The sequence below is a fragment of the Brassica napus genome, chromosome C1, assembly GCF_020379485.1.
Source record: "Brassica napus cultivar Da-Ae chromosome C1, Da-Ae, whole genome shotgun sequence".
NCBI classification, from domain to species: domain Eukaryota; kingdom Viridiplantae; phylum Streptophyta; class Magnoliopsida; order Brassicales; family Brassicaceae; genus Brassica; species Brassica napus.
The window spans coordinates 29,611,133-29,621,721 of NC_063444.1; the positions used below are offsets into that span (position 1 = coordinate 29,611,133).

A 10,589-nucleotide genomic window follows, 5' to 3' on the forward strand; every position below is an offset into this window, starting at 1 on the left:
ATATTTTCACGTTAATTATTTGTTTTGACCCGAATCACTTAATATATATAGTCTATTGAAACATAACAAAATCCCAAACGAAACGCTAAAATAAATCCAAAGCTGTAATCTTTACATACTATAACCTAAAATCTTAAAATAAACTCAAAATTTTCTCATTTAATCTTAATCTATAACTTCCAAATACACTAACCTTAAATCATTGAAAAAACTCTATACCCTAAACCCTTGAAATTTCAAACATAAATCATATATAGACTGAATATAAACTTAAATCTAAACTTTAAAAACTAAATCTTAATCACAAACCTTCATATACAAACTCTAACCCTTATAATCTCAAAATTCAACCCCCTAAATCATAAACATAATACTTAACCTTCAAACATTATAAAAAAAAAATCACCAAACTCTAAGTTTCATTTATAAATCTATTTATTTCAAATATTAATCCTACGTGTTTATTAAATGAATTGTTAGTTAAAATGCCAAAAAAACTTAATTAAAATGTTCTTAAACACAATCACCAAAAACACAATCATTCTGATAGTCACATTCTTCCCCACGACCATTACCCCTTTACATACATACAAGTATTGTGTTTGATTGGATGGTAAAGAATAAAAAAAGAAGATAAAATATGATTGGTTGATAAAGATGTGGCAAGGATTGACTCAAACTAATCTTAACCGTTGATTGTATCATCCATCTAATGGACATAAATCATATGTGGCAAGGATTGACTCAAACTAATCTTAACCGTTGTGCGTTATCTCTCTCTGCAACAGTCGATTGCTTCACCTCCCTCACCGGGTTTCACCTCCTCACCACCACCACTGGTATCTCTCTTCGTCTTTCTCTTCTCTGGCTTCACCTCTAGCTATTTCTAATTGTAAATTTTTTGTTTTGTTTACAGAACTGAGAAAAACAGGGATAAAACATGAAGGATAAGTGGTAGTGTGACGGAGCAGACAGTAAAGAGGAGGACGGCGGCAGAGAGGAACCACCACCACCTTGAAAAAGTCTTATGTGGATGGTTTCTTCTGAAACAGCGGCGGAGAGAGGAGGCGTGAAGAACTCGGGGTGGCGATGGAGTTATGTGAAGGTGGTGAGCTTTTTGCTTAGATTGTAGCTCTAGGTGATTCTTTGGATTGACGATTTTCTTCAAGCCAGATATGGATTCAGATTCTGTAGCCCTAATCCCTTTTAGATATAGTTTCTTTAACAACTGTATATTGATATTTGTGTAGATTTAAGAAGAGGAAGAGAGAGAAGAAGAAGAAGAAGAAGAAGAAGAAGAGGAGGAGGTGTGAACGGAGTAGAAGGAGACGAGGCACAGACATAACCGGACTGGAAAGAGGCGACGAGGAGATGTGACCGGAGTGGAAGGAGACGAAGCAGAGACCTGACCGGAGTGGAACGAGACGAGGCGGAGACCTGGCCAAAGTTACCCCGGTGGTGGTTCGCCGCTGCGCCGCTGTCGTCAAAGTCACGCCGGTGGTGGTTTTGTATAATATTTGTATATACACATGTATTTAGATTTGTATTTGTACGTATATTTTTAGTTTAATAAAATTTATATTTAAAATGATTGCAATTTTTTATTTGATTTTTTTTTTTTTTTTTAAAAAAAAATTGCGAGGAAACTGTGTTTGGTTGTTCTATTGCAAATTCGCGAGGAACCATATTCCATCGCAAATTTACGATGATTTATTTTCCGTCGCAATTTTGCGAAGAACCATATTCCGTCGCAAATTTGCGAGGAGCTATTTTCCCTTGCAAATTTGCGAGGAAATTGCGAGCGTTTTTCATTTGCGAGAACGGATTTGCGAGGAATATGTTTCCCTTGCAATTTCCATGTAAATTGTGATTTGCAAGGGAATTGCGAGGATTTCTTCCCTTGCAACATATGTATTTTCTTGTAGTGAGAGCTCGTTGCCAACAAACCTAAAATCAGGGTCATATCTGCATCTTGCATCTCTGTGACATCCACCTTCGTTATCTCCGACTTCAAATCCGCCTCCTCCACACTATCTTGCCGTCATCTGATCCATTTTTCGCCAATATAAAAAAAATATTTGAAAATTTTAATTCAATATTAGAGATTTTCTCATTTTTTTCAATTTTCAATTTTACTTTGAAGTTCAATTTAAAAATACATATATATTCTGAAAATATTATTTTAAATCCTAAACCCTATCTCCAAATTTAAACCATAAATCTAGATTAATTAACTTTAAATGTACAAGAGTGTGTATTTAATCTAAAGTTTGAGGCGATATGATTTTTAGTGAGCTTTTAGATGATGACCCGATGTTTTTCATATTTGAATAACATCAGATTTGTCATTTTAATACAAATCACCTTAAATTCTCAATTGAATACACTCCCTATTTCATGGGGTTTAGTCTCATGTTGCTATCCTTATTTTGGCGAAAAATGGATAAGATGGCTATTACATAAGAATTTTTGGTTTAGTTAGTTGTAAATTATGAACTATATAGAACCAAGAATGTAATTTAGATGGCTATTACATAAGAAATTGTGGTTTAGTTAGTTGTAAATTATGAACTATATAGAACCAGCTTTAATTTCTATCGATTTAAGTTTGGCTTACTCAAAAACCAGATTTTTGTTTAAAAGTCTGCCACTTCGTAAATACAAAAATCTGTTACAAATTTATATAAAGCGTCTGCCGCCAAAAACGGCAATTTCAAAAATCTGCCACCAAATGAATACAAAAATCGATTGCAAATTTAAATCAAGTAAACATATCTATCATAAAAATTTATGTCTATTAATGATAAACATATATGTCTCAAAACTTTGACTACTTTGGAAAAAGGATGATTTCAACAAATCGGTTACTACATATGACAGATTAAAATAGATAAATCTATCAAAAATCTTAAATCGGCCACAAAAATCTGCCAGTTTAAAAACATCTGTCGTAACAGAAAAGTCTGCTACCAAATACATGGCAGATATAAATTTTACAACGGTTTAATTTAACAGATTTATATTACGATAGATTTGTTTTTCGTTAAACAAATCTGCCGACAGAATTTTTTAATAATTTTAAATAGAACTTTTGTAATATTATTTTTTTATCATAACTATAGTCAGAGGTATTTTTGACCATAAAATATTTTTGATAACTTAAAACTTTTAAGAGTTATTCTAGTAATTTCTAAACTAATTTGAGTTATTCTAGTAAACTTCCCTAGTAGAAAATGTTTGTCGAGCGGGCCTTGTGGTCCAGTGGTAGTGGACGGGCCTTGGATGCATATACATTCTTGGTTCAATCCTCTTGCCACGGAAACTAATTCACATTATTCTGCTTACCACGGATGAGGATATGTCCGTATAAAAACCCGGGAGAGGGCATGTCGTTGGCTGCATTTCCCACCCGATGGTTAGGTCTGTATCTTTAATAGATCCGGGTTTAACCCTTTTCTTTTTCAAAAAGGAAAATGTTTGTCTTTGTAAACAATTAACATCAAACAGTTTTACACGATTTCCTCAAAGAATCAGATCACATACAATACAACATAGACAACAACTGAAATTTACTACTTACACATATCTCTCTGCACACTATGTTATATTCAAAAAGAAAACTAAATTATAATCATAAACAATTTATAATCTTTATCTTTCTCAACTAATCTAATTCACTCTTCTCACAATACAAAGCAGAAGCCATGGCAGAAACATTTGAAAGCTCCGATTAAAGAACAACAATAGCTAATTGGTCTTCTTAGAATCATTCAAAAAAAAACTCTGCATACAGATCCATCCCTCAACGTAATCACCACTTTCGTTATCAACGGTCTCATTATCCTTGTAAAGAATAAATATGAAAGTTAATGAGCGCTTCCGTGCATAGAATAAATACGAAAAGAGACAAAAGATCTTTTCTACGTAGTTCCTTCTTTGAGACAAAAATACCTCTAAAATGGCTATTCATGAGGACTTTATGCTTGACTGATGAAACACACCACATAATCCAACTAATCTATATTGTGAGAAGCCCATCTTTTTCATTGCTACTCTAATGAGATCCCCGTTTTGTAATTTTTTTCAGCTTTTCAAAAAATAACTAATACAACACAAATAGCAATAAAATATTTAGAAGTTACCATTAAAATTTATCAAAATATAGTTATTGTTATTTAAAATAAAATACATTAACATATTTTAATTATTATATTTCTTTAAGAAACATATAGTGTACTAAAAGATAAATCATATTATATGTATAAATTCTACAAAATTAAAAATACTACAAATTTTGAAACTATTTATAAAGTTTTCTTTTATAAAATATTTAAAAAATTTAAAACTTAAATGGAAATTTCCTTTTTTAAATTAATAAAATATATTGTATTAATATAATTTTTAATTATTGTTTAATGTGTCTAATAATTTTACTTATAATTTTAAATGATTTTTTAAAGTGTCCAATAATTTTATTTATCAAAATTAATAACTATTTTTTTTACAGTTAAATATAAATATCTGATTTATTTTACAGATATGATACAAAAATAAATGATTACATTATTGTTTAAACGATATCATATGTACAAAAACAGGTATGAGAATTATATCTTTATAAAAATATTATTTATTTAATTATTTATTTATTAAAATGTAGAACTTCTTTTTTTGTCAACTTAAAATGTAGAACTTCTTACAAAAAGAAAATCGATTTTATATTAAAAGCCCACAAAATTTTCTTTTTGGTATTTTTTTCATAAATGGGTTAAAAAAATTTAAAACTGTTTCCCCTAAATTCTAGGAAATCTATTTATTAAAAAGATTGATTGGCAAATCAAATGATTTTTATAAAAACTAAAGTTATGTGGGATGTGGGCTTGTTTTTTCTAGTTATAAAATAAAAATTATATGACAATATTCACTTCTGATGAAACAAACATTTCTAAGACAAAATTATGTCTCATAGCTACCGAGTGATCCTTAGGTCGTGAGTTCGAGCCTCTCTCACCCCAATATTATTTCCTTTCTACAAAAAGATGTTTCAGACTTGAAGAATAATAAACTTGTCCATAACTCAAATTTATCGAATATTTATCTAGTATAATAATAAACTAGTGTATTTTATTATAAATTGATAGATTTAAAGTATATTTAATAAAATAATTTGTAAAAATTTTATTCAAATTTTTATCTTTTTAGTAGCAATTAATAACTTTCGTTTACCTAAGTCACAATTTTTAAATTTAACCGAATTCACTTTTGGTTTTACCAGCAATGTGGTTCTTATCTTATTAATTAGTTTGTTATACAACTATAAAAGAACTTAGATTAATTCATATTATGTTATTTTTTTCGTTATTTTTTATTAACTAAATTAAATATTATCTGAAACAACATGTTATTGGGTTAAAATTTGATTTGAATACGAAATTTTTGGCGTATTCCAAACGTAGCAATTCCTATACACAACCAGTATCTTAACTTCTGGAATTTAGCTATCTTTACCCATAAAAAAAAAAAGAATTCTGATAAGTGTTAACTATGATTGGATATGTCTATACAGAATATAGCACCCAAAAAATTGTCTGTTTATACATAATTTTTTTTTCTGATAACTATGATCAGGCGATGTATTCCAAATGCACATTTATATGCATAAGTAATAATAGGAAAATATTCTTCCACATGCTGCCTATGACTCTAACTTAGGAATATACTTTCATTTTTAGGAAAATCAACAGTGTCCCTGTGAATGTGCTGTTTAATCAAATGGCGAACACAAGAATGTTTTGTCTTAGTTTTCGCCACGGCATAAAACAACATATGGTTAATGTTGTTATTCTATCACCATTCATATTCAAATTCCCATAACATATATTATTGAAAGTTCTAAACTCTTAGAATTAAACAGCTTTTTAAGAAACTTAAAGGACAAGTAATTTATTTTAAATATATAAATAAATATTTAAAAATATATTTACAGAAATAAACCTTATGGATTTGAGATGCAGAATATATTTTAGGAACTGAAGGAAGAAGTTTGATGTTGTCCATGAATGAATTTTCCAGAATTTCTATTTTGATAAAATATATTTGGTATCAAAATATAATACTAAAACATCCATCGGCATCATGGAAGAGACGGCAACACAGATGTGATCTCTTTGTTGTATGGTGATATTTGTACAATCACTGAAAATTGGTATTCCCAATCTTTATTTCTTACGATTAAATCAATGTATCTGACTAAGAATATATATAGATCTAAATTGGATTAAACCAATATAATACAACAAAAAGAATTGATGTTTCTAATGCGACAAAGATTTATGGATCACAAGAAAATCAATAGAGTTGATACTCTATTAAGAGTTGGGCATCATTACTCGTTAATCGTGTTAAACTCTACGTTCGACTCTTATCCACCTTGAAAAGTTAAGTATTTGGCGTTGTAAAGACAAGTAATAAGTTAGAAAAATTTCATTACTTGCAAGGCCAAGTCAAGTATCAAGTATCATTATATTTTTTAATATTACTTAACTCATTAATGTCCCATCACTTGATACTTTTTACATATTTGTTACTTGTCAATAATACTTGTCTTTTACTTACATTTATGGTTGGACACAAATACTCATTACTCATTTTATACTTGTTACTTGTTTTGTATCGTCTTGACTTTTCAAGTACTTGTCATGATCAGTCGAGTATTTAATGTTAACTTGAAGAATAGAAATGGAGTGAAAGGAGAAATATGTAGTAGTTTGGGTCTAGTGCAAAGAGAGGGCAAATTTTACAAAGATTGTCTGTCAAGCTTCAGGAGGGTCTTAAGAAGTCAAGAAGTGATCCTATGGCTGTGGAAGATTGGGTTTAAGTCCAGGAGGGACTTAGACACCATTTGGAGAATATTTGGTTGAAACAGTAACTCCAAAGTTACCACAGTAACTTTGGAGAGTTACCACATTAAGAGAACACATAACCCTTAAGAGAAGAAGATAAAACTTTTAAAAGAAGAAGACAAAGGATAGGCTGACGAGTGACAGGCTGGAAAGGAGAATCCCTTGCTGTAAAATAAAAGCAAAATGAGACCATGTATCTAGCAAAAGAAGTGGGCAGATTCATGGGAGCCTTTAGCTAGCCAATAAGGAGCCAGCCTTCCCTTGACCAGATTCAAATGGACCAATTATCCATCAGGAAGAGCACAGCCACGACCAAGACCATCTTTCCATCTCATTCATCCATTTAAATTCAAGTTATAACAGCCCTTAGATTTAGGTTTATGATTGCAAGTTGTAAAGAGCATATATAAGCTCATAAGTGATGTTTTGTAACTTTTAAGTGAGTAAGGGGGATTTCCCCTCCTCCTTCATAATCTCATGATACTTTGTCTCTCTACACTCTCTATTCTCTCATTCTGAATCTCTATACACGTTTTCAGACTTGTTACCAATCTCTTAGACACATAAACACTCTTTAGTCTCTGTTCTTCTCAAATCGCTCCCAAGCTCTCTCTCTCTTTACCCATTTGGGTTTCACACACACATACAACCTGAGTAATCCTAAAATCTCATATTTAATAGCAAAATTTAGATACTTACAAGTATATTTTTTTTAACGAAGATATTTACAAGTATAAAACAAGTAACAAGTTTTTAAAAAAATTAGTTGTTTGGCGTGCAAAGTAACAACAAGTCAAATACAAATTTAAATTTTTATTACTCATGCAAGGTAAATCAAATATCTGAGTGTTCGCCTTAAAACCGACTTTTCAATGAGAATCATCTTCTCACTCTATTTCATGAGTTTTGTTGTTTTTCTCATCATCTTACCTATTTTATTTGTATTTTTATTTTTATTGTACGTCATTGTAAAATTTCTTACAATATCATTAATAAAGTTAAGTTTTTATATAATAAAACCTTATGGGTTCATTCTCACTCCTTAAAAATCTGCAATATGTAATGCATATAGTTTAATAAATCATCTTTTGGCAAATAATAGTTAATCTTATTATATATAGCTTGGTTCTTCAAAGTTGCTAATTAACCTGATCGCGACACATGAAAATTATATATTTTATGATTGTAACATGTGTTAATCTATCTCGTAATTAAAAATATATATACTAAGATATTAATAAAAACAAATTTTATTAAAAAGTAATTTAAATATTATTTAATACTAATTTTCTTTTTATAAAATCCTAATCAAAAGATAATTGCAAAAAACTATTTGATAATAATTTTTCTTATAATATTGTGACATGTGTTTAAATATACAATGATTAAACATATATATAATAAGATAATAAAAACGCATTTTGATAAAACTACTTTTAAAAATTATTTAATAGTAAAAGTGCTTTTTTAATAATTTAGTAGTAATTATTTTCGAAATTTTATTTTTACAAAATCCTACAAAAAAATTTGAAAACCATTTATTTAATAGAATTTTCTTTTTCTAAAAACTTGGTTCTTCAAAACTGTTAATTAACATGATCCCGACACATGTCAATTATATATTTTAAGAATGTGACATGTGTTAATCTATATCTCATAAATAAAAATATACATATTAAGATATTAACAAAAGTTAATTTTATTAAAAAGTAATTAAAATATTATTTAATAGAATTTCCCTTTTTTAAATCATAATCAAAAGATAATTGCAAAAGACTATTTGATAATAATTTTCTTTATAATATTGTGACATGTTTTTAAATATATAATAATTTAAAATATATATAATAAGATAATAAAAAACAAATTTTGATAAAAACTACTTTTAAAAATTATTTAATAGTAAAAATATTTTTTTTTTAAATATTTTGTAGTAATTATTTTATAAATTTTCTTTTTTTAAATCCTAAAAAAATATTTGAAAACAATTTTTTCATATAATTTTTCTTTTCTAAATTTTAATGAAAATATAATTATAAAATATTATATTGAGTTTGGTTCTTCGAAATTGCTAATTAACATGATTGTGACACATGTCAGTTATATATTTAGAAATGTGATATGTGTTAAACTATCTCATAATCAAAAATATATATACTAAAATAATGAAAATGATCTTTCTTAAAAATTAATTATAAATATTATTTAATAGTCTTATTATTATTATTAGTATTTTTTCTAAAAAACTTGGTTGTTCAAAGTTGCTAATTTACATGATTGTGACAATGTTAGTTATATATTTGAAAATGTAATATGTGTTAAACTTTTTCATAATCAAAAATATATATACTAAAATAATAAAAACGATTTTTTCTTAAAAAATAATTATAAATATTATTTCATAGTCTTATTATTATTATTATTTATTATAATGTTTGTTTTAAGAGATACTAAAGATAGAGAATTATAAAAGATAAATATTAACTTTTTAAGAAAAAATGTTAAACAAAAACGAATTATAAAATCCTACAAGTACAATAAATTATTTAGTAAACACATGAATAAAAACTAACTTTTAAATCAGTAATATTACTTTCTTAAAAGCCTAATTAAAAGAAAATTTTAAAGTACTCTTATTATTGTCTTATAAGTAATTAACTTTTTTTTAATAGATAATTTTGAATGTTAAAAAAGTATGACCAAAAATGGCTACAAATATTTCAAATCTATATTTAGGTTTAAGCTTCCATATATTATTTTTACAAAACACAATAGTATTTTACATGAAAAGTATTACCTTAGTATTTTCTTTTAATTTCTTGATACAACTCAATTTTTTATTATCCTTATTACATCTTATGATTCTAACATATTTTTTTATTTTGATGTTGTTATCGTACATGAGTATGTGTGAATATGATGGATATGTGTTTGTACGTATAAGACAAAATATATAAATAATAAAGAGATTTTTTTCTATTAAAAATAAAATAGTTGTATAAAAATCTAAAATAAAAATTAATTATAAAATAATTAATTTCCTTTTTAAAAGTCTAAATAAAATAAAAATGTAAAAATAATCTTATTTTTCTTATAATTAACTAACTTTAATTTTTAATAATTTTTTGTTAAAAAAATATAAACCAAAATTAACTTCAAATATTTCACCTGATATGATTGTAACATGTGTCAATTAAAAAAATAGATTATGAATGTGTCAATAAAAACTGTCATTATGTGAAAATAACTTTTTTTTTCCCCTAAAATCCTAAATAAAAGAGATTTCTAAAAAAAAAAAAAAAAATTTCTAATCTTAACCAATTAATTTTTTTTGTTTTTTTTTAAAAAAAATTAGTGATATTGGAAAAAATGAATTTTCAAAATGGCAACTTTTAAAAATAGTTAATATTAACTGGAAATAATTGTTTGATAGAAATTTAATTTTTTCTAAATCCTAGAAAAAATATAATTGTAAAAGATTCCTTAAAAACTGTACAAGAATATTTGATAGTTGTTTTTATTTTTAATATAAAAAATCTTAAACAAAAAAAGTTTGTATCATATATTTAAGTCATAACCAAAAGAGAATTGTAATAGTTTTAAGAGAGTATTTGATGATGAACATGATACTAAAAATTATTTAATTAACAAAAGAAGTCTAAAATTAGTATTGATACGAATTGTAAA

General features: G+C 26.9%; 1 long non-coding RNA gene across 1 annotated transcript; it reads left to right on the plus strand.

Annotated features, from left to right (window-relative positions):
* Positions 1-592: 592 nt before the first annotated feature.
* On the plus strand, positions 593-1,591 carry LOC106376624. Its single transcript, XR_001275613.3, has 3 exons — positions 593-839; positions 917-1,105; positions 1,251-1,591. It is a non-coding gene; the product is annotated as an uncharacterized LOC106376624 (long non-coding RNA).
* Positions 1,592-10,589: the final 8,998 nt, after the last annotated feature.